At 36.7% G+C, this 24,737-nt stretch overlaps 1 long non-coding RNA gene across 1 annotated transcript; it reads right to left on the bottom strand.

Moving 5' to 3' along the window:
• Positions 1-7,563: 7,563 nt before the first annotated feature.
• On the bottom strand, positions 7,564-15,981 carry LOC112613945. Its single transcript, XR_003117018.1, has 2 exons — positions 15,357-15,981; positions 7,564-7,671 (listed from the first exon to the last, which is right to left on the bottom strand). It is a non-coding gene; the product is annotated as an uncharacterized LOC112613945 (long non-coding RNA).
• Positions 15,982-24,737: the final 8,756 nt, after the last annotated feature.

Below are 24,737 nucleotides of genomic sequence, written 5' to 3'. Positions count from 1 at the left end.
AATCTTGACAGTGAAGTCAAATAGAAAAACTGAATTTGAGATTTGTGACTTAATACAGTTACATAGTATTTCCCCAACTTAGAAATCAGTTATTTTCTAAAAGTTTCCTAGTGAATTAGTCATTTGAACATTGTAGTTAGATTTTTAAAACTAATTTCTAAAGTCTAATTAACATATAATATAGGTTTGGGAGTTTATATGTTATGAGAAAAAGACAATTGCTATGATCTGAATGTTTGTGTTCTCACCAAATTCGTATGTTAAAATCTTAACCCTCAAGGGGATGGTGTTAAAATGAGGTTACTTTGGGAGGTAATTAGGTCATGGGGACAGAGCCCTCATGAAGGAGATTAGTGCTCTTATAAAACCTGCTCAGGAGAGATCCCTCACCCCTTTGACCATGTGAGGACACAATGAAAAGGCAATATGTATGATCCAGAAAGTGGAGACTCACCAGACACCAAATCTCCCAGTGCCTTGATCTTGACCTTTTCAGCCTCCAGAACTGTGTAAAACAAATTTCTGTTCTTTATAAGCCACCCAGTCTGTAGCATATTTTGTTATAGCTGAATGAACTAAAACAGCAATCGTAAGGTAACATAATAATTGAATAATGTAGTATTTTATTTATTTTGAATATGTATGATGATAAAATATTCACTTAAAGAGGAAAAAGAAATAGCTGAGATAGTTTATAAAACTTCTGAAATGTAATTCAGGATATTTCTAGAAATGTTTGAGCATAAAACTTTTTTTTAAATTGTATTTAATTACATTTGAAAACATGACTGTGTTTTTATTAGCATTATTCTTAATATTTTCTGCTCAAATCAGGGCCATTTCTGAAATATGTAGGAAAAAAACAGGAAAAGGAATAGAAATTTTAGTCAGACAATTGGAGAAGAGTTGGAAGTGAGAAAGAAAGGTGAAGGATGATTAAAAATATGCGTCAGTTTGCCTTAAGTGAAATCAACCACAGAGTTTTATGTGATGAAATAGAGAAAAGCGGAACATCTTCAATGTATAACATCCTTAGTTGAGAAGAGAGGAGGTGTTGAGAGAAAGATACTGGATTACAGTTCATAGTACAGCCATGGTTGATATCATTGGCCTAGGATGAGTTGCTATGTCTCAAAAGAGTGATGAAGATAATTTAGAAGCCAACAGAAATGACTACATATTAACTGTTTATATGTAATGAATGTGTCTAGCAGTTAAGCTTCATAACCCACAAAATGTCTGCGTTTCTAAAAACACACAATGAATAGGTCAGTTCGTACTTTTTGTGCATCTATGGAAGAGTTGGGGAGTAGATCACTTAAGGCCCCTAGTGGAGCCTTAAAACAGTTCATTTGCCAACACCTAGGAAAATTCAGTGTGACACCAAACACATTTCCATGTTAGGTTGAATTACTGCAATGTTGATATCTTCTTAAAATTTTTTTACTCCACCACAGTTTCCTTGGTGATGACTAGTACTGTTCAAAAGCTTTCATCTTTTTCTCCAGAACAAAAATCTGGTGTTTGTTTATGAGTTTATTATTTTTGGTCCAGTATAAACTTACTGAGGTGCCCTTTGGTTGTCCCTATGTTTCTTGGGAGCACCAGGCAGTTGTCCAACATGAATGGCTGCATCTTTCATGTGTGATTTACAGGAAAATTTCTTCCAAAATATCAGAGACTTAACATCACGTCTGCATATTGCAATCATTCTCTGTCGACTTTTACTGCCCCTAATAAGCTATTTATTAATAATCTAATAATTCACGTAAATGTATTTATTAAATTTCTATTCATTACATTCATTTTATTTCATATACTCTATGTTTCATGCCAAAATACATAGAGAGAGATATAATTTAGGTGCATAAATATCTTAAGAAGACAGTGAATATAATCTAAATTAATTTTTTTAAAAAGAATCTATACCTGCTATCTGGGCACTCATGGTTCATCTTATAATACCTCCTTATTAAAGCAAAAAGTAAATAATGTGATTTTGTTCCAGTCTAATTATTTTGAGCCTGTTTTCTGGCTGTGAAGGCTCAACAGTGAAATGGTCTTGACATGCAGAACACAGCTTCCATATTATATTTTATTTAAAGAATTTCTGAACAGTCAAGAACACCAAGGTCTTGAGATAGATTATTTCTTTCACATTTTCTGAGCAGAAGTTTCCTTTTTTTAAAAAAGAACAGTTCTACCAAAATAAACTCAGAGAAGCAATGCCTTCTTATCTCAGTTACAAGTTGTTAACTTAAAGATATAATTGTATTTCCATATGTTGTAAATAGATGTTTTAAAATAGTGTGATAAAGAAGAAATTTTCCTTGGTATAGTTGGAAGACAGGAATTGTTTCTATTATATTAATTAAGTATCACTGGATAAAAGTAGAGTCTGTATATGCAAACTAAAATATGGATTGACCTAGCAGGTAATGATTTACTAGTGCTGAAGAGATATTAGAGCTTTCAAAAATTCTAGGGATAGGCAGGAGTGTCAGTGTATTGACTTTGTGTGCCTGATGATGATATCAGGGCAAATGATGGAATTCTTTTTGAATAACATTAGGATGAGAGTTATAGAGGAAGGGTGAAACCAGTTGGGAGTGAAAGCCATTCCTAGATGCTGCAGCTTCTGCAGCAGTTAGACAGGGCCACCAACTTGGCAAGGATGAGCCTACTTTCCCCAGATTTTTCCAGCTGGTGTTAACCCATTCTATGAGCTGCAGAACAGAGCTTCTGTTTAAAGATTCTTGAGCTTTTCTTCTTTCTTATTTAGCAAATGAGTAGAAAGAATGAACACATCTTTAAAAAAATACCTGATAGAATTTGGTTGAATAGCTCTTAAATGATAGTAATCATTTATTTAGTGAACAAGATAGTATTCTTCCTGCTCTTATTATTCCATGCTTTACTTAATAACGTAAAGAACCATATTGTTGTCACTAGGAATCATTTTAAAGTCCCTTAATAGAGATGGAATGTCTCAGACATTAGCATAATGTCCTGAGCTTGCAAATCTTTTCTGTGGAAATATGGATGCCAGTGAGCAAAGAATGAAAGCTTTTGGAATATGTAGGCAATTACATCACATGATTTGAAGTATGCTAGAACATTTCCTTAATTGTCCTAAATCCTTTTGCCATCAGCTGAGTCAAAAATTCTACTAGTGAAGAAAAATATCTTTAGTTTAAAACTTTATTTTATATTAAAATTCTGTCTTCTTGATTTTGGGGGAGGGAATTTTTTCTATTATATATATAATTATTATTGGTAGAACTAATAATGATGAAAATAGAATCATGTGTCAAGTGCTTTGTTATATGTCAGTCACTGGGCCCAATTTTCCATACACCTAAGTCTTAATGAAGACAACAATAAAGAATGCCCAGGTGCAGGAGATGTTCTTCTTATCCCCATTGCATAGTTAGGGGTATTACAGAGCAGTTTTAATCCCCACACTTTAGGCCACACCATTAGTGATTAAAGGCAGAATGTTCATCCCCAGAGCCCCTTTCTTTTGATCATTGTGTGCCTTGTTTATTACCTTGTTTAATCATTTTGCATTGGTAAAGATAATGTCCTGTGAGAATATGAGAACATAAGAATATAATTAGAATGTAAGAATGTTCCTGCACTGGTTCATGCAGTCTCTTCCACCATTGTGTTTTGTCAATTAAAATCCTTTATAATCATCCTTTCAGGTCAGTTCAAATGTTACAGGCTTCAGGAAGTTTGCCTCAGTCCCTGCTATCCATCTCCTCTCATTGTTGGAGTTATTTCTTTCTCTGTGCATTAAGAGGACGTGATCTGTGCCCAAATTATAGCACAGCACATTCAGCCTTACTTGATCCTGTCTATCCCATTGCTGAACTTGTGCATTCGCTTAGGAGCATAAATTGTGTTTGTCATCTTTGAATCCCCAGCCCCTAGCTCTCCTACCTATTGTAGGTACACAAACAACTATTGAACATATTCTAATTTGTTCCTCAATATTGGGTAGAGGAAGTGCAATGTTTCTTGATCTTCTCTGAGCTACACCCACCTACAAGTGGAAAATTAAATCAGTTGGAAGTGCAGGGGAGAAAGGAACACACACACACACACACACACACACACACACACACACACAAAGCTGGCAACAAGCACGCTAATGTCTGATGACTCTACATTTTTGCTAAAGAGCACAAGTTTGCTAAAGGAAAATTGTTAGTTTGTTTCTGTGGGGACAAGTGGCATACCAAAGAGATTAAATGACCATATCTGGAGTGCTTTTAGGCAGAGGAGAGGGCCGCTCTAAATCTCAGTTCTCTAATTTGTTCTAAGAATTAGAATAGAAAATACCTGGCATTTAAAAAGATATTTTAGCTGTAATAGTCATAGTGTTTTCTTACTGCACAGATGACTATAGGCAAGATTCTTAGCTTTTCTGAGCTTGTTTCCTCACGTCTAATCTCCTCCTGGAGATTCTCATACTTAATTTTGAAAGGCACTGTTTATAACTGACACAAAGTATGTGCCTGATGCATGATTCTCACTTCCCCTTTCTCTGGTCCCAATGGAATATCCCTCAATAACTATTTTAAGCAGAGAAAAAACCAGTTATCTTAGGAAGAAGTTGCCCTTTTTAAAAATAGCAACATTTTACTTTGTGCTAGATTTACAGCCAAACTTTGACAGCTTGCTTTGCTCTGATTTTTTTTTTTCTGATTCTCAATTTGTTTGTTTTTTAATGACAGCTTAACTAATTGTATCTTAGACAAAAGAAAAATATTGTTTAACACTCTGTTTCAATGGCCAAGGAATGTATATACCAATGTAACTTGGTTATATGACAGCATGAAGTATGGACTCTTCAGTCATAATATACTTCAACTCATGAAGTCACACTCTGTAACCTTCTTTCAGAGGCAAATCCAATTTGATTTTTAGTAACATGCTTCTGAAGACTAAACAGTAAAGTTCACAGAAAATTTATTACTTGAAGACACGATCCAACAGGGTCACTTTCTTTAACAAATAATGGCAAAATAAAAAAAAATAAATAAAAGAGAGAGCGATTGTAAGAGTTCATTAGTTTCAAGGACTGTTTATACATTGTTAAAATCTTTATAAACCACTTTTTGGTGGGTAATAATGACCCTTTCATTTGTGGAATTTGGAGATAAAATGGTTGGTGTCTGGCATGTCATAAAGGTTATGAACAGAATGGACATAGATTTGCTCATCAAATATCAGAGTACTTGAAAGTTTATATAACTTTATGGATTCCTAAGGTGTTTGTAATAGAAACAAATGAGGATTGAGGCACATACCTGACCTTTTGAAGTTAACAAAAGTAAACTCAGTTCTCCCACAAAACATGGCAGAATGTACCTGTCAAAGTTAAAAATGTACAGGGTAGCCCATCTGTCTGGAAACAATCTCTTTTTAAGAATAGAAATGAAGTAATTTTTAAAAAGTGAAAACAATGATATTTTCTCTTGCATGTATAATTTGCAATTCTTAAGGGAGGGGGACCCCTATGTGAATTATAACAGATCTTCAAGGGAGGCTTGTTGAATAAATAAATGAATGGAAGGAAGAATTCAGGGAAACTTCAGCAATAGGAAAGCAAGGTGATCCTGTGGATTATTATGTAATATTTCAATTCATAAATCTTAAGCAGTGGCAGCAGTTCCAATTAAACCACTCACAGGTATTATTTTATTGCAAACCGGAATGATTGCCAATACATTAAGGTAAATGTTACAAAATGTTTACAAAAATTACATGAGGTAATTTGAATGGGTAATTGATGCATGTTGACATTTGCTTTTGCTCTTTACTTTTAGTCATTTATTTAATTTGTTAATTTTATTTACTTTTTTTAAACCATTGTTTTTACACATGTTTTCTTTGTCTGCCTCTTGGGTGTATCTGTTGTCTTCAGGCAAAGCCCACATGTCGTGGCTGAGGATGTTGCCCCCACTAGGTTGCTGGTTACAGCAGCTGCTGGAAGAGCCAGTAGACTCGTCATCTGGGTCAGACTATTTGCTGTGTTCAAATGGACACTGCCTGTCTTTCACTGTCTTTTTCTCTAAAGAAAATATTAAATTTACCGAAAATTTGAAATTTAGAAAGGTTGGAAAGGCTACATAACACAGGACCTTAGATTTGGTGGTTGCATGTGGTACATGCAAAAAGCTGCTTAATTATGAAATGATGCCAGAGTGCTACTTGAACCATTTTTTTCTGGAAGAAAAATTCAAATAAATGGCAAAAAATTATCAATTATTGAATACAAATTCCATGAGTTTACTTGTGTGTTTGTGGTATCCTTTAAGGAATAATATTCAAAAAAGAAGCTCATCATATAAGCAGTGGGCTTTGAAGGTCTCCTTTTACTTTCCTTTTAGTTTCCTAAGACATTGTGTCTTTTAGGTTCATTCCCAAGTATCCTTTGCTACGTTTTTCTTTGTAGCATTATCATCAATCCACCCAGACTGAGGCATGAGGCCTAGTTTACAAAGTACTAACCTTCATTTGGGCTCCCAGTCTTTCTTTTTGATCTTCATACCTGCTGTTACAGAAAAAGTCCAGCTCTTTAAACAATAGAGTTTCAGACAAACATCTGTCTCCCCTCAGAAGCGTTTCTTCACAGGCCGGATAGCCAGGAAGCCATTAAATTCCAAATCCAAGGTTGCTTCCCAGGACAAAGCATGAAGCCAGAATCTCAAATCTATAGTCTATTCACATTTTCAAACAAACAGGGTTGCCTTTTAAGGAGAGGCTAGTGCCTCTGAAAAACTTCACTTAAGAATTAGTTGCATATATGAATCAAAAACAGACTAATCAACAAGTAAATGTTGAATTTTTCATAGGCTCTTGGCAATTGTTATTATAATAGACATTAAAAGACAAATACATCTATCAGTCCATTTAAATCAGTGTTATTATCCAAATTGACTTGCAAACATTAAACATATCTTCCTATAAAACATAAATAACATACCCTGTTTCAGAACTTTTTGAAGGTCCGTGTGCAGTTGAAGAAATGTTTATTAATGCTTCTGGTACTTATCCAGATTTGAGTCAAGAAAAGTTGGCTTATTTATAAACAATGGTCCCCAAAACTTGCCTTTCCAGAATTACAAATTCTACAATGAATCATCTGTATTGTCTGCTGTATTTTCTAAATTTAGGACAGAATTCATTATCTAAATCCTTGCTTATTTCAAGACTTCTGCCCTTAGTTCTTTAATGTGTAAATATAAAATGAAAAGTCCCTAAATGCAAGGCACAATGTAACATGATAAAAACCTCTTTGTGTTAGAAAATTACATGTCAGAACCGGGTAATCTATAATACCAATTAACCAGCAATGATAATTGTAAGTTTTTAAGAGCTAGCAAATATGTTGCTCCTTCTCAGAGATGACTCTTTTTTCATATACTTTTGACATTTTTCCCCTTTATTTTGTAAAGTCTTCTTTGTGAAAGACACAAGACTATTTATAACAATAGATGTTTTAGGAATTGGCAAACTTTTAAATCCTAGACGGAATGGCAGAATAGGCCCTCAAGGAGGGAATGGACTTTATTTATTCTTGGTGAGTTCCAAATGCACAAAAATAAAGGGCTTGCCAGTTGCCAGTGGGAAGTGAACATAATTATGACTTCACAGCTGCTTCTAAAGTAAAAGGAGAGAAAAAAGGAAGAGTCATGCTTTTTTTTTTTTTGTACTGTATCTAAAAAGAATATGCACAAAGGGAATATATTTATGCCAGATATAAGAAGCCATAAAGTAATACTGTACTACCAAACTTATGCCAAGACTTTCAGAAATCTTGACTTGGTGGACTGTAAATCAGAGATATGCATCTATACTACTCTAGCAATTAGAGCAATGTATGGAAAATTGAGTTCCTCAAATATATTCCCACTAGCTTGTTTCCCCTGATGCAAGTGGAGTGATCTTTCAGCCAAATTGTCGTCATCTACTTTACTGGTCTGACATTTGCAAAGCTCTGTTCAGAGAATTTAAAACTTGATGGATCTGACTCTATAGTGTGTGGTCTCAAGAAATGGCTTTTGGAAAGTTTTGTTTGGGACCTTGAAAATTATCCTGCATACATGCTATGAGATTCTCAAGGTAACTAGTTACATCTGCCAGGGCTGATATGTTGTTTAATGTAGAACAGTTGTTGACAAATTTTTATGTAAATAGTGAAGTTGTAAATATTGCAGACTTTGTGGGCCATATAGTCTCTATCCCAGCTAGTCAACTGTGCCATTGTTGCATGAAAACAGCCTAGATAATATTTAAATGAGCAAGCAAGACTGTATTCAAATAAAACCTTACTTACAATAACAGACAGCAGGTGGATTTGGTTCTAGACCATCGTTTGCAGACTCTTGATCTAGAAAGTTCTAGTCATAAAGCTGGACTTGCTAAAGCCAAATAGTTATGGGAATCTTTATCAAAACAGAAGTCTTTTGTTAATGCCAGTAGAGCTTTTAAGGATAATTTAAACATATGGATATTTTCCTCAAGATGTTTTGTCAATTACTAGTGGAGAGAAGGACACCAGCAAAGAGCAGTCCTTTACCAAAAACACTGCAAAAATACTTTGGTTACTTGCTTCCTTACAAAATCATTATATCATGCAACTGCATACAGGAACTTAGATTGAACACAAAGCTCCAAATATTTTTATCTCTACTGATCCCTAGCAGATGTAACAGAAAGAAAAGATGAACGGTCAACCTGATTTCAATATAGATATTTTGTGGCAGCGAGAAAGGAGATGCTAGTTGAATCGGAATTATTTGTGAATCTGCTTGAGGCAGCCTCATGAAAAAAAAATAATCTTTTAGTCTGCCTCCTACATTCAGAGGCTACCTTAACTTCTGAAGAAATGTTAAATTATCTGAGGGATAACTCTAGGTGAGTCAAGGGTGATACCTTTCCCTGGGTCTTCCAGTAATCTGCCATTGACCTCTATATGCCACTTAACTTCCATTTGATCTATTTCCCAATTTATAAAATAAAGGAGAATAAAGAGATGTCTATAAAGTGGTTTAAAAGCCTGAGTGAAAGGCCATCTGAAACATAGGATGGCTGAATTTCAAAGAGTCAGGAGGACACTTTGGCTATTGAGAATACAGGTTAAATCATATAAGTGGACACAATAGTATTCTTGTGAATGCCACATTACTCAGCAGTATTCCAGAGGGTCAAATAGATAAGGAGGACATGAAAGTTTAATATTCAAGTTAAGCCTTTTAATTAAAATATATATGAGAAAAATATATAGAAGGAATGCATTTTGAATTGAAAGTTGTTATTTTGTGATGTCAACATAGGAACATAGACAAAAATTCACCTAGACATTTTTCAAAGGCTTTTTTATATATAATCGAGGTACTCCAGTTTTTTATTTTTACAATATGTTTTAGCTACTTTTAGTCTTACTGTATTTTTTATATACTTCTCTTTCTATGGTTATAAGACCCAAAGTTAATGTCATAGAAGCAGCATAAGGTGGTAGAATTGTGCTGTGCTGAGTGTTAGAATCTTTGCTTTCTCTGACTTCATTTTTTCCACTAGTAAAGGCGATAATAAGAAGCTTTCAATTCTTTTAGGAGATTAAACGAGGTATTGAATGACAAAGTAGGTGCTTAACAGTTATAGATGTTCAGTAGTCAAGACTCAAATTTGAGTTTGAAGGATGCTGATTCTGAGATACTCAGGCTTGGTTAATTTCTCTAATAGGAAAGAGAAAAGGTATAATTAATTGCAGTTTTTCCAACGAAGAGAGCATTGGCATGACAATTTTCACTGTATATTAATGATGTCATTGCAAGGTATTTACCATTTTTGTCCCCATCCCCAAATGCCAGTAGCCTCCTGCTGTGGTCAAAGAATATTCTTTCATTTTTCTAAATACAGTCAGCCCTCTGCATCCCTTGGTTCCACATGGTTCACACAACCATGGCTTGAAAATATTAGAAAATTTTGCATCTATATGAACATGTATAGACTATTTGTTTCTTGTCATTATTCCCTAAACAATACAGTGCAACAAATATTCACATAGAATTTACATGTATTAGGTATTAAAAGTAATCTAGAGGTGATTTAAAGGAAAGGGGAGAATGTGTATAGGTTATATGCAAATACTATACCTTTTTTATGTCGGGGACTTGAGCAACCATGGATTTTGGTATCCAAGGGAGGTGCTGGAACCATGCCCTCATGGAGACCAAGACACAACTGTTACCTCTTTAGGAGGGGTCAATACAAAAACTGGATGATCATCTAAAACACTTGTGAATTCAGCGGGCAAAGTATTATTTTGGCATTAGAAAACTTGCTGGCATACCTGAACTCTCCTCAATGACCTGGGATCTGCTTAGAGACTAGGGCAGAGAATAAGATGGAAATTTTACAAATTAAAGTCAATACTCAAAAATAACTAATGATCAAAAGGATCCACATTTTTCCACTGCCACTCACACCCCTACCTGGTTCAGCAACATAGAGCCATGGCAAAATGGTCACAAGTCCCTATATCTCACTAATGACAGAGACTCAAAGGAAGCCTGGCAGCTTAGGGCTGGTGACAGGCTATCAGAGTTGGAGGGCCCATCGTTTGGTGGTTGACTTTAGATGAGCTTCTTTACAAACGAGGGGTACATAGGAGGTTGTGGGTCAGAATCAAAAGGAAGTTCTCTTGCTCTATGTAGAGAGGTGTGTTGTTTATCAAAGGAGAAGGGAAGGAAAGACGATTGGATTTAGAAGATTATTTAATTGCATGAAACAACTGTAGAAGTATTGAAGTTTTTGTCCCATTTAATAGATGGTAAAAATAAGATGGTTTTAGTGCTCATACTGCTTCAGGGTGGGTACAGGGGAAGATTTGATTAAGAATTTATGAATAAATTTTTCTTTCACCTGATTATTTTGATTCTACCATGAATAAGCTGAGAATTGCTTAGGAGAATCTGTGCAGGCTGCCTTGAAACAGAAATGCAAGACTGATTGGTCTAGGGAAAAATATGCCAGCTGCCTGTACTAACAGCACCCATTCATTGGGATTTTAGTATGTACAATGTTATTGTGTAACTGAGTCTTTATTATAAGAATCATAAGATGTTTGTTTTGCTTAGTTTTATTTTTTCCTTGCCTTTTTCTGCCTCCATGCATTCTTGCTTGCACATAGTCATTTTGGTAGAAGTAGTCACTGGTAATTGACTAACTTCATATCCTTACATCCCTGGCCTGCAAGACTGATAAACTGTGTGTGTGTATATATGTGTGTGTGTATGTATATATATGTGTGTGTGTGTGTGTGTATTTTTTTTTTTTTTTGGAGAAGAAAAATGAATCTTAGGTCACAGAAACCTTGATGACATCCAGAAGTTTGATCAGGTCAAGAGACACAGACAGCTTTGGTTTTCGGGGTATCCCATCTCCTGCATACCTACCTGACTCGTAGAAGGCGCCACTTATGTGTAAAGGAAGGTTGGACTTGAGAGACTGTCTTTCCTGCCCTCTCACTTTGGCCAAATTGAATAAACCTTTATGCTGATGTGTCAATGTTTGGCTTACTGTGCATCAGGTATGTGAACCTAAATTTTGACGTTAGATAACAATTATCCAAAGCATTTTATATACTTAGTCCTTCTACTCTGCACAATAAATCCATAAGGTTGATATTTTCATTATCATCTCCATCTTCAGATGAAGACATAGAACTTGTAATGCCAAATACCTTATTGAAATCACAGATTCAATAAGAGAAAGAAGCTGGAATTGAACCAGGGCTCCTTACTCAGGGATCATACCTAGCCTGGTGGGAGTGCTAGGGAAGGAGGGCAGAAAGGCAAGTCCCATGTGAGCAGAGCGGAGTGATTCCAGGATGGATCAATTGGCATCCATAGGACTTCTTGAGATGCTGAATGCAGAGGCCTTGAGAAGCCCACACTTTCTAGATTATGTACATCATGCCCAGACCCAGTGGATATCTATTTAGTTTTGATTAAAACCCTCCCTTCTCTTGAAAGGGAATGTGAGTCTGTATCACCTACAATCAGACAAACCAACAGATGAGATTATCTGCATGGCCCTTTAAGGAACCTTCCCCACCTCCCTACTCTGTTATACTCTACCTACAAGATGAGAATTTCAAAGGAATATCGTTTCCCCTTGACTCAGACAGATAAAAGAAATCTGACTCCTAGTCACCAGGAAACAAGAAGTCTCCTCCACAGTCTTTTGACCTTTTGTTGCTCCAAGAAGGCCCACATGTCACTGCTTTGCCTCTTGAGGCCATTCAACCCATTTCGATCCTTTATATAACTGCTAAACATAGACACTGAAATGAAGAAATACAGCCTAAATAAAGACACCAATAACATCTTGCAGGAAGTATTAAAAACAGTTCTGCAGAAGGTTAGGAGCCAAGGCTTTTTCTGCTGTGAGCTTTAGAGTTTCTCTCTTTGGCCAGCCACAAGTTTACTTCACTACAAGTATGAGATTAGAAATTTTGAAGACTATTGCATACAATTTTCACAGTGGATCAGCCAGAAGTTGTTAAGCAAAGAGAATGATGAAACCATAATATACTGAGATGACAGAGGGGGCTCATGAGTGTTCCTGCTTCCATGCTCTGTGGGCCAGCCACCAGCAGCAGCCACTGTTTGTGGCATCCCTGACTTGGTTATGTGGGTTGTGCCTGTTGAGGGAGTGCTAAGAGGAGAAATCTACAGAAAAGCCATGAACTAGGTGGTTGAATCAAGTGAGCAAAATAGACAAGAACTTCAGATGCAGGAAATTTCCTTCCAGAGGCAGGTGATAATGGGTCCCTGACTTCTTCTCAAATTAGCCACCATGATATCAGAGCTTTCACACCAAGCTAGTATAGTATGGTGGCTAAGCCCGGGACTTCTGTAGATAAGTAGAGCTCAAGCTAATCTCTGACTCCATATGGACTAATTGTGAGGTCATTGGAAAATCACTTTAGCTCATTAAGTTACAGTTTCCTATTCCGTAAATTGGAATTAACATTAGTACTTACTATCTAGGGTTGCTATGAAGACTAAATACTTAACACAAGGTCTGGACCATAGTGAATACTTCATTCATGGGAGTCATTGTTATTGAGAAGCTTTCTATGTGTACATCACTGTTCAGAGAACTGGGTACATATTAAAGTAAAAAGCCTGTGGTTTAGTCCTAGGATGCATATAATCTAGCTGGATTGACAAAAAAACTACGTGCACAGAAAAGTTAAATAATATAAAGGAGCATACAAAAAAATGTTAACTGTGTAGCATGGACGATAAGTGCTTTATTCATTCATTCATTCATTAGTAAAACACACACTGAAGACTTCCTGTTTTGAAGCAATGTGATAAGCACTGAGAAGGGTAGCAGAGCTTAATCCCATAGGAATTATTGCATGAAAAGTAGTATTGTTATCTTGAAGTTTGCTTATGGAAAAACTGAGACTTAGATACAAAAAAGGAGCATCTTCAAGTTCTCACTAGTAGTAAGTTAACAAGGTTGGGATTGCAACCCAGACCTGCCTGACCCCAAAACTCATGATCTTGTAGAGCAGTTAAGAGAATAGAATCTACAGTCAGAGAATCTGGGCTCAATCCTGACTCTGCCAATCATTAGTTTTGTGATCTTAGTTAAGTTACTTAAATTCTCTGGACTAGAGTGTCCTCATCTGTAAAGTGAAGGTAAAATATTAGTATCTACTTCATGTGGGTTTTGTGATGATTAAATGATGATGAGTTAATCTATTTAAAAACGTATCAGTGCCTGGAACACTATCAACACTGTAAATATAAACTCTTATTATTGTAATAGTGAACACTATAAATTATTACTATCTTAACTGAGCTATGGCATGTGAAATGTTTAGAACATTGGTACATAATAAACATGCAGTAATTAGCTGTAATAATAATTATTATAATTATAAAGAGAAGGTTAGTCAAAGGCGGCTATTTTATATCAGGGACTTAAGCAACCACTGATTTTGGTATCTGCAGGAGGTCTTGATTCATAGTCTAATCAAAATAAATAATAATAACAATAGTTATTATTATGACCTAATGAGTTACACTGCCCCTGATTGGTTTACTTGCCTTCAGTCAAAATTGTCATTTTCTGCTCCTAAACTTCCAAACTATTTCACTCCTGTCAATGGTATCATAATACCCCCATAACACAACATTATTTAAAGAATTACTGTTTTTGTTATCTTCAACAGGTAACGAAAGAAATGCTAGGATTAGAACAGGCCTTCGTTTAATTCTAAATCACGGTGCCATTATGATAATTAATCTATGATTACATGTAAACCACTATAGGACATAGTATATGCTCAATAAAGTTGGTTATTGTTCATATAATCAGTTCATATACTTTATTTTCAATATGTCATAGAGAATAAAGTCCCATCACTTTTCCTTTAGAACACATTTCATTTCATTCTGTCTTTCTACATACCCTAGCTGAAATCCTTGGGTGCCAGGCTTTCTATTAGGTGTAATTCATCCTGTGTACCACTGCTGTTACCTTCAACAGTTTGCTTAGACTAAGAAAACCAACATAATTTTCTGTTTTCTAACACCAACATGTCAGACACTTCTCCCCAATGGCCAGCTCAATCTTTTTGGACTTCTTTTACTGCTTATAGGGTCACCGTTCTGGTCAAAATTGTCTCCTCATTACCTACATGCCTTTTGTCTTATGTTGACTTTGGACAACACTCACATGCTTTCCCATTCCTTACCTGGGAGCCTTTGATTTCACTCTCTGCTGACTCAAATCTGCCTCTTCTTCAAGGATAAGATCATGTACCACCTTTTGCTTAAAGCCTGTCCTAATTAACTCCCATCAGCCCTTCCCCTCTCTGAAACCCTATAACCCTTGAATCTTCTATGCCTAATGCAGATATGATACAGAGATATGTTATGAAGAGGTTTAGTACATGGCCACCTGAGTAATATTACCTGAATTCTAACTCGGCTCTTCCTCATCTTAGGACTGGGACTTGGGCCTCAGTTTCTTCATCTGTCAAGTGGACATAACAGCAGCACCTATCTCATAGTATTATTTGTGATACTTAAATGACATAAACCATGCAAAGCACTTGGCATAGTAGTTGATGTGTGATAATCATTCAACACGTTAGCTGTTATGATGTGGTTGTTATGATGAGCACTCACCATCTGCTTGTTGAATTAATGAATTAAACTATTGATTTCCACACAGTTTTATAGTCTCCATGTTTAGACGAATAAAATAGATTGTACAAGATATCTGAGAATCCCAAAAGGATGCATAGTTACGTTTACCTTTAGAATGTTGCCAGTCTTCGATGTCACAGAACACACAGGCTGATGGTTTAAATGCTCTCCTCCTCAAAGTCTGGGTTTTTTTCTCTCCCACCCATCCTTATTGCCAACCACCCCTTACTTGATAAGTAGAGAAAGGAAGAGGGTTATGAAGATTTCAGGTCGCAGGTGAAATGTACAAAGACAAACCCAGGGCTTCCCATATTATATTGAATATAGAGAATGCCTTAGGGAACTCTAAGAAGTTTGAAGTCATTTTCCCTTTAGAAATCGTAAAGAGGTCAGTGATTTATAATTCAGAAGAACAATGGACAGGAAAAGTTCTCTACCTGCCCGTGCAAGCCACGACTGTCTTGCGAGGCCTTCTAATGTAGTCAGAGCTTCAAAGTAGTTAACAGCTCTTTTTCCCTAACTGCCTGCTACGCTTTATCCTGGAGGCACTTCTGCTCTTCTCTGATTCCTTTTGGCTTAAAAAATTATTTTTTTCTGCCATTCTCATTTCTCCTCTGCAATCCTCTCTTTCTTTCTTTTTCTCTTTAGTGGTCCGGCTTTGGTGCTGACCCCACCGTGCCCTCTCAAGGGCACTTAGCAGAGCTGTTGTCTCAGGCTCGGGTGTGCTCCCCATCCTCTGACCGGTAATAGAACAAAGGACAAAAGGCCATCTCTCCAAGTCACAATATCTCTTTATTGAAGCTTTGTTCTGCTGCTTTGAGCCTTTTCTCTCTGATTCACTGGCCTTGCATTTGAGCAACTTTCCCATTTCTCGCTTTTCTATTACCTCCCAATTCTAGAATGACTAGGTTAGACTTATTGTTTTCTTGTTTCTCACTTCCAATAAATTTTTCAACACACTGATAATATCTGAGGGTTATATCAGAAGATGGAAAAATCAAATGAATGCCAATCTTCATTCCTGGGTCCCCTGCTCTCTGGCTTGGCAACTGAAATCCTGGGTCCTGCATTTTCCCTCCTAAACCACCTCCAAGATTGGCCTTCAGAGCTCTTAGGGCTAGATTGGCTGGTGGAGGGAGTGGTGCTCTCAAAGGGCCTTTCTTTTTAACAAATCCTCCCTTGCTCGAATGGGGTATAGAAGCAGATTTGGAGGCTTGTGGAAATGAGGCCCATCAACAGTCAAGCATGTATCCTATTACCATTTCAGGCATTCTTTGTGGCTCCGTCATTCTGTTTGTAAGTCTCATTATTTCGTTTGTCCTTTAGCAAAATACATCCCTGGTCTACCACATACCTCCTCCTCTCCATTTCATAGCCTTAATTCAAGTGCTATTTGTTGAAGAAGTGTTCTACCAATACTTGTGTTGGTTTCCTTGGGCTGTCACATAAAAAGTACCGTAAGCTGAAATTTATTCTCTCATAGTTCTGGAGGCTAGAACTGTGACAGGGCCTTGCTTCCTCTAAAGGCTCTATGGGAGAATCTGTTCTGTGCCCCTCTCTTAGCAGTGGTGTTGGTGACAATCCTTCACATTCTCTTGCCTGTAGCTGTGTAACCCCAAACTCTACCTTTGTTGTTATGTGGCATTCTTCTCTGTCTTTTCCTTTTTTTATAAGGAAAACAGTTATATGGAATTAGGGCCCACATTAATGAAGGCATCTTAACTAGATGTCATCTGCAAAGATCCTATTTCCAAATGAAGTCACATTCACAGGTACCAAAATGTAGGGCTTCAAGATATCTCCTGGGAGGACACCATTCAACCCATCATGAAACCCTCATAGATCTCCCTGCCACCTATGTTTTCCTTCTCTAATCCACCCTCTTTATACCATCCAGTCAGCTTTCTAAAATACTCATCAGATTATTTATACTTAAAAATTATCTGCCAACTTGCCATTTCTTTTAGATGAAATCTTTAGAATTGCATTTCGGGTCCTTTTCATTTTGGGTACTTCCCATGTTCCTTTCCAGCACACCGTGTCTTCCACTTTCATGGACCTGGCAGGGTGTATGACTTGCTCATTATGTTAGGACGTTCAAGGCCTTGTGTACATTTTTGCTTTTTTTCACCTAAGCCCCATTCTCTTTTAAAATGATTAACCCATCCTAGATTTTTTTATAATCCTTTGTTTATTCCATTTTCTTATTCATTCTGAATTTCTCAATGCCTGGTACTTATTATATGCAAATAAATGATATTGAATAAATGATTTCAGAAAGGAATAAACAATTTGATAATTAATGTTACAAATAGTTTTTTCTTCATCATGATCTTCATAAGTTCTAAAAACTTCATAGTTATTTGCCAATATAAATAATTTTTTGAAATATTTATACCATAATAGCTAAGAGGCAGGTTTTGGAACTGCCTGGTTCACTTAGAAGTTACGAGATTTTTTTCAGTCTTGTATTTGACCTTCCTGGTCCTTCAGTGTCTTAATCTGTTAGATGGGAACATGAATTCCTAATTAACAGAGTTATTAGAATAAAATGTATTAGATAAAAGAACAATCCTTAGGGTAGTGACTGATACAAATTAAATGGTTAATATTTATTTGTCATATTGTCTTTATAACTACTATATTTATAATATAGTTATTATATTTATATTTATTATAATATATATAAAAATACATAATAGAAATATAATTAATATTATATAACATTTATAAATATAAATATGATAGTATATAATATTGTAAATATAGTATAATAGTGATATTTATTATGTTTAATAATATAATTATCTATTAAGACATATAATACTACTGTATATCTTTTTAAAAACATTTTAAGTTCTTAAATTAATTTTTATTTTAAACCACATGATCAACTGTTTTTCTAGTTAATTATCTACAAGCTAAAAATCACCATTCTCAATTATAATTGAGAATATATCATTGTCTCTCTCCAACCACCTCCCGATTAAAGTATTGAATTTATTTTATAACAAAGGTGAATCCTATGAGACAGAGGTAGATAAAGTTGGCCTTGATATGTGGCATTGGATTAAAGAATAATAGCTGTGCCGGGCGCGGTGGCTCATGCCTGTAATCCCAGCACTTTGGAAGGCTGAGGTGGGCGGATCACGAGGTCAGGAGGTTGAGACCGTCCTGACTAATTCAGTGAAAGCCCATCTCTACTAAAAATACAAAAAATTAGCCAGGTGTGGTGGCATGTGCCTGTAGTCCCAGCTACTTCGGAGGCTGAGGCAGGAGAATCACTTGAACCTGGGAGGTGGAGGTTGCAGTGAGCCAAGGTTGCACCACTGCACTCCAGCCTGGGTGACAGAGCAAGACTCTGTCTCAAAAATAAAAAATAAAATAAAATAAAAGAATAATAGCTGTAACATGCTCTTTTTAACAATGCTGTTTGGTAACTGTTCTCTTTGGATGGGAAGCTAATGACAGCCCCTCATGTTACACTGTCTGGCATATGACTATGAAAGACACTACACCAACAGAGGACAATCTAGGCATGTGTTCTTATGTGACTAAAATAAACTTTCATTCATGAACCACTTTCACTCATGGTTACCATAGTGTGGATTCGCAACAAGTTGTAAATCTGTGTAATAATAATAATTCTGAAAGCAACCTCAAAACAAAGTAATAATGGATGATGTTGACTCTCTTCCTAAATAAGCACATTTGCCTTCTGAGGCTGTAAACAAAACTTATAAATTATATGGATGGACTCTGGAAAACTTTTGCATGATCATGTAGGTAGTACTCCTTCTTAGGTAGAAAAAAATCAAAAGCTGCATTCACGTGGAAGATAAGATTCGGTATCTAATTTCATCAGCATTTAACATGGAGCTCATTTGGTTTTCCCAAAGAAAGTGGAGGCAGGAACTAAGAATTTGATCTTACAGTCTCTCTTTCTCTCTCTTTCTCCTTTGATGTACATTAGTTCCCATGGAAACTACATTGGGATGGCTTGAGAGTGACATCTACAAATGCAGTGTAAGGTCATTTTTATCTAATGCTTTGAAATTTAAACCATGATTTGTGATATATAGTGAAACCTCCTTAACATATTCTGAAAGGCTGTGAAAAGACAATATTCTGAATGCAAAAACAAGACATGTGACCACATTATGCCAGGTCTCAGAAAGTTCAGCATTGCACTTTGCATTGATAAACAGAAAGAGCTTTATTTTTCAGTTTGCCTCCAGGAGAGTCCTGGCAATGCAGTTGGCCTCCTTAATATGGAGGGAAGAAAACCCCTCATTCTACCTCCTTCCTTGTTTTTTTTTTTTTTTTTTTTTTTATAGGGTTTCACTCTTGTTGCCTCAGGCCAGAGTGCAATGGCATGATCTCGGCTCATTGCAACCTCTGCTTCCCAGGTTCAAGCGATTCTCCTACCTCAGCCTCCCAACCGAGTAGCTGGGATGACAGGCACATGCCACCACCATGCTCTACTAATTTTTGTATCATTAGTAGAGACAGGGTTTCGCCATGTTGGCCAGGCTGGTCTCTAACTCCTGACCTCAGGTGATACACCTGCCTAGGCCTCCCAAAGTGCTGGGATTACAGGTGTACTGCACTGGCTTTTTGTTGTTGTTGTTGTTTTGAGATGGAATCTCATTTTATCGCCCAGGCTGGAGTGCCATGGTATGATCTTGGCTCACTGCAACCTCCGCCACCCGGGTTCAACTGATTCTCCTGCCTCAGCCTCCCAAGTAGCTGGAATTACAGACATGCGCCACCCAGCCCGGCTAATTTTTGTATTTTTAGTAGAGATGGAGTTTCACCATGTTGGTCAGGCTGGTCTTGAACTCCTGATCTCAGGTGATCCGCCCTTCTTGGCCTCCCAAAATGCTGGGATTGCAGGCGTGAGCCACTATGCCCAGCCTCCTTCCTTGTTGCTGGAGCCAGCAAGGCCACCAGATAAGGGACAAGGGTTTAAGGCTTTAAATGCTGCAATAAGTAACTGCATGAGGACTGTGATAAAGCTGCAGGGGTTTTCTTGCTTCTACGGTTCCTACAAGCACTCTTGGCCTGTCTTCCTTAGGGCACTGATGTGATTTCCTTTATTAATTTGCCAGAGCTTCACCTATAACTTCCAGGTATATTCGAAGGGAGATACATTTCTAAAGGAAGAAACTGGAGCCTTGGGCTCCAAATGACTTGAGATTTAATGGAATATGATCAGCTTAGGCTTCTAATGTACTCTCCAGTGAAGAAAAGTGTAGATGCTGAGTAGGGAGGTATGGAATCAAATCTTTACTCATTTCTTTTCTAGCTATGTGTCTTTAGCAAGTCAAAACTTTTCTAAGCTTTACTGTACTGATCTGAGGAATGCTGTCAAATTTTAAATGGGTGAACATGAGAAAAGGGAATAATGTATAAGAAAGTGTTTAGTACTAGCTACATGCTGGGAACTCAATACAATTGTGTTGCGTAAATGAACTTTGTTTATATGTAACTTTGTTCTCATCAAAATGCTTTATAAGGAAAGTTGTGAAAATAGCTATCGCTTATCTCAGATCATAGTTAAATGTGGGTCAAATGGCTGTCTCTTCAGTTTACAGTCACCATCTGGAATATGTGGGCTGTAAGATCAGTTTTGGCAGCAAAAGAGAGGCCAGGAGGAGGCACCTGGGTTCCTGCATCACCTCCATTCTGGCTATAGTGGCCTAACTGCAAGGTTAGGCTTTGAGATGCCAGCTAATATGTCAATGATTGGTACACACTAACTCTGTCTCCCCCACTTGAAAAATGTTTAATAAATCTCATTGTTTAAAACTGATGATTGTAATAACAAAGGGAATCATAAAGCAAGTACATTTGAAAAAATGGCTGGTGTTTCTGATGACATTCTTGTGTGATCTGCTATTCCAACACTGTTAATTTTATCTATCCGAAAAAGAAGAACAATACATTCTTCATTGATATAGTAAGTCACATTGCTTCGTGTCTCTTGCCCACAGACTTAAACTTTAAGAGGCGCATAAATAAGCAACTTAGCATATGTGACCTCCTGACCGTGAAGTGTTAAATTCCAGGAACTATATTACTCCACCACTTTTATTTGTCTGTGGGAAATCAGTTGATTTATGCCTGTTCCCAGGATACAATAAAAATGTGCAGGTATGCCAAACTAGAACTATTAAAACCTATCAAATAAAAATTTTTGTTGCCCTTAAAATCTGCAAATAAAAGTAACCTTTGATTAAGGATAATACGCTGTATATCATAGTTTTATCAGTATTCAGCAAAACATATCCAAACAAATTAATTTCAATATAGTATAATGCATCACAGCCTTTGAAGAGAAAGATCCCTTTCCTGATGAAAAGAAAAGTTTCTTATTTACAAAGGAGTTGCGGCAAAATGGCAGCTCTACCAGCATAGACACAGTAGATTAACAGAAACATTAAGCCAAGCAGGGTCTGAAGTTTCTCAAATTTGGCTTATGTACACTGTCCATTCATTCTTATTTTATGGGCTTTAGAACTTCAGATGGGGTCCAGCTAGGATTATAAACCAAAGTGCCAAAATAACCCACAAAACTGTTACAAAGGAATTCCCAGCTCAGTTTTCAGACTCAAGAGTTTGGAATCATTTCAAAAAGATTCTCAGCTCTTACATATTTTAGGCAGGTCTACACTGATATAGAGTGAGACTCAAAAGCAACTTGGAGAATTTCCATCTCATTAAGACTTCGTTTACTGTATACCTATGTCAAGCCTCAGCCTTGGAGTTCTGATGTTAGCTTAAATGAGGGAAAGAAAACTTCCCTAGCCAATGCTGAGCGGAGTACAGATTCTGTTGTGTATAGTCATGATTGAAGTATACTCACATCACCTTTGAACTCAGATTTCTCAGTATTCGCCAAAGGATGAAATATTTCTTTAAAAAATTGTAGGCGTTTATTTTTTCTCTGTCATTGAATGTTACATTTTTGTATTCTGGTTCATTTTTTAAACTGGATTTTTGTTGGTCAAAAATATTAAACAAAATCACCTGGGTTTCAGGTCAGCATACATCTTATGGGAACATGTACAATCCCACTCTGAAAACACGCTGTTTAAGTTGGGGTTTAAGAAAATGTCACTGTGGAAACCTCAGCAATAGATAGACAGGGATTGTGCTTCATTCACTTTTGTGACCCCAACGTTTAATGCAGTATCTGTAACGTTGCAGATGCTCAATGTTTGAGAATGGGGAAATAAATGAATGAATGAGAAAGAGATTTTCCTGAATGCATCCAGTTTATTCCAGACAGACTTTGTTCTGTGAATCAGAACAAGACCTCAGTCAAGCCGTGGACTATACAACATGACATAGGTAAATCATCACTGGGGCCCTGTGAGGTTCCAGGGAAGCAGGAAAGCAGGAAACAGCTGACAGCCACCAGGGTCATTGGGCAGATTACATCAGAAAGTGGTTTTAGCTGACTAGTGGGTTGGAGGTCTTGTGGTGTCGGGAATGCACAGCTTTATGACTAGTTTCTAATAACTTTCAATTACCTGTAATTGTGATCAGGTAATGAAAAGTATCAAGGACCTCCAAAATAATTTATGTTATAAAAACATGTATATATTTGACATGCTATGCTTCAGACTTACATTTTTAATTGAGATTCTCATTAGTCAAGACTAAAATCTGTTATTCTCACTGTTATAACTCACTTTCACTAAAGCTTATTTGAGATTAAAACATAATGTGAAAAATTCAAAGATAAAATGACTATATATGCATATGTATACATATACACACGTGTATGAAACATAGTTTTGTATGAGTACAAACACACATACTCACATAGTAACAACATCTATATGATTCCATATTATATATAATGATATATAGCCCATTATATAGATGAAAACATGTGCATATACATATATATGGATTAGGTATATAAAAAATTGTATACATTTATGGAATTGTATGGGTGCTGCTAGTATGTGAGTATATGTACTTGTGTGTAGATGTGTGTTTTGTGATGGCACCATTCTTTTATCCACCAAATATTATTGAATATTTACTGCATTTAGGAACTCTGTTGGGCACTTAGGATATAAAAAGTGAATCCGTCCAGACCCTGCTTTTAAGAATGTCCTACTATAGTGAGGAAGCCAGATTCATAAACCTATGTGTGCAGTTTAAAGATGGTGTAGGAAAATACTTTATAGAGGGACTTAAGAATGTTCCATGGCCGGGCGCTGTGGCTCAAGCCTGTAATCCCAGCACTTTGGGAGGCCGAGACGGGCGGACCACAAGGTCAGGAGATCGAGACCATCCTGGCTAACCCGGTGAAACCCCGTCTCTACTAAAAATTACAAAAAAAAACTAGTCAGGCGAGGTGGCGGGCGCCTGTAGTCCCAGCTACTCGGGAGGTTGAGGCAGGAGAATGGTGTAAACCCGAAATGTGGAGCTTGCAGTGAGTTGAGATCTGGCCACTGCACTCCAGTTTGGGCGACAGAGTGAGATTCTGTCTCAAAAAAAAAAAAAAGAAAAGAATGTTCCAAATATTCACCAATGCCTTCCACTTATCACACGCAAGCCTTTCCTCTTTCTTTCTAGTCCTATTCATCATCCAAGTAATGAATTTGCAATTAATTTTTTACTTTAATAAAACCTCAAAAATGGTTGTAAGTGTTGGTGGGAAGGTTTTGATTTACGCCTCTAAAAGCTGTAAAACATTTTGCTTTTCCCAACATCACATCAAAATTTGTTGCTTGAACTTTGGAGAGAATTCTTCCCTTTTAAATTTCTTCCCTTTTATCATATTGTAATTTGTTAAATGGAATGAATCATTAATGAATTTCTTGTGATTTTTAAAAGTAACCACACTTATATATATATCTTAGCAGCATTCAGAGACTGTGTGCAACTCTGTAGACACCTTGGAAGTGAATGTACACACATAAGTATGCATGATCAGACTGATGAAAAATAGCATTGTTGTTTATGTCATGATGTATGAGTGCAGATATGGTTGGAAAATCTGATGAATTATGAACATTCTGTTTCAGGGTTTTCATCTGGAAAATGGAACTAACAATACCTTCTGTCCCTGCTACATATGATTGCCATGAATTTCAAATAAGATAACATGAGAAAGTGGTTTATGAGGTAAAATTTACTGTATAAATACATGTCTGGCCAAGGTGTGAGGGCCATCTGGCTGCATATCAGACTCTCACAGGTTCCTAACTACCAGGATGGCTTCTGCAGGTGACTACAAGGATATATTTTACATTCGTAGATCTCTTCCAAACCACTTTTCTACCTCTTTCAAAAGCCCAATTCTGTCCTCCTTTCTTGACCATTCTCTGTGCTCTAGCTTCTATCTTTGCCTCTGTCTTTGATTTTGATACTTTCTCTGGTAACAATATCAGTTCCTACTATGCTACTTCCTGTTGTGCCATCCCATCCGAGTTGCCTCTCCATTGCCTTCCCCAATTT

This window comes from Theropithecus gelada, chromosome 1 (assembly GCF_003255815.1).
Source record: "Theropithecus gelada isolate Dixy chromosome 1, Tgel_1.0, whole genome shotgun sequence".
Lineage (NCBI taxonomy): Eukaryota > Metazoa > Chordata > Mammalia > Primates > Cercopithecidae > Theropithecus > Theropithecus gelada.
Note: the sequence above shows the minus strand (reverse complement) of the source record. Positions and strands in the feature narration are given on the sequence as shown.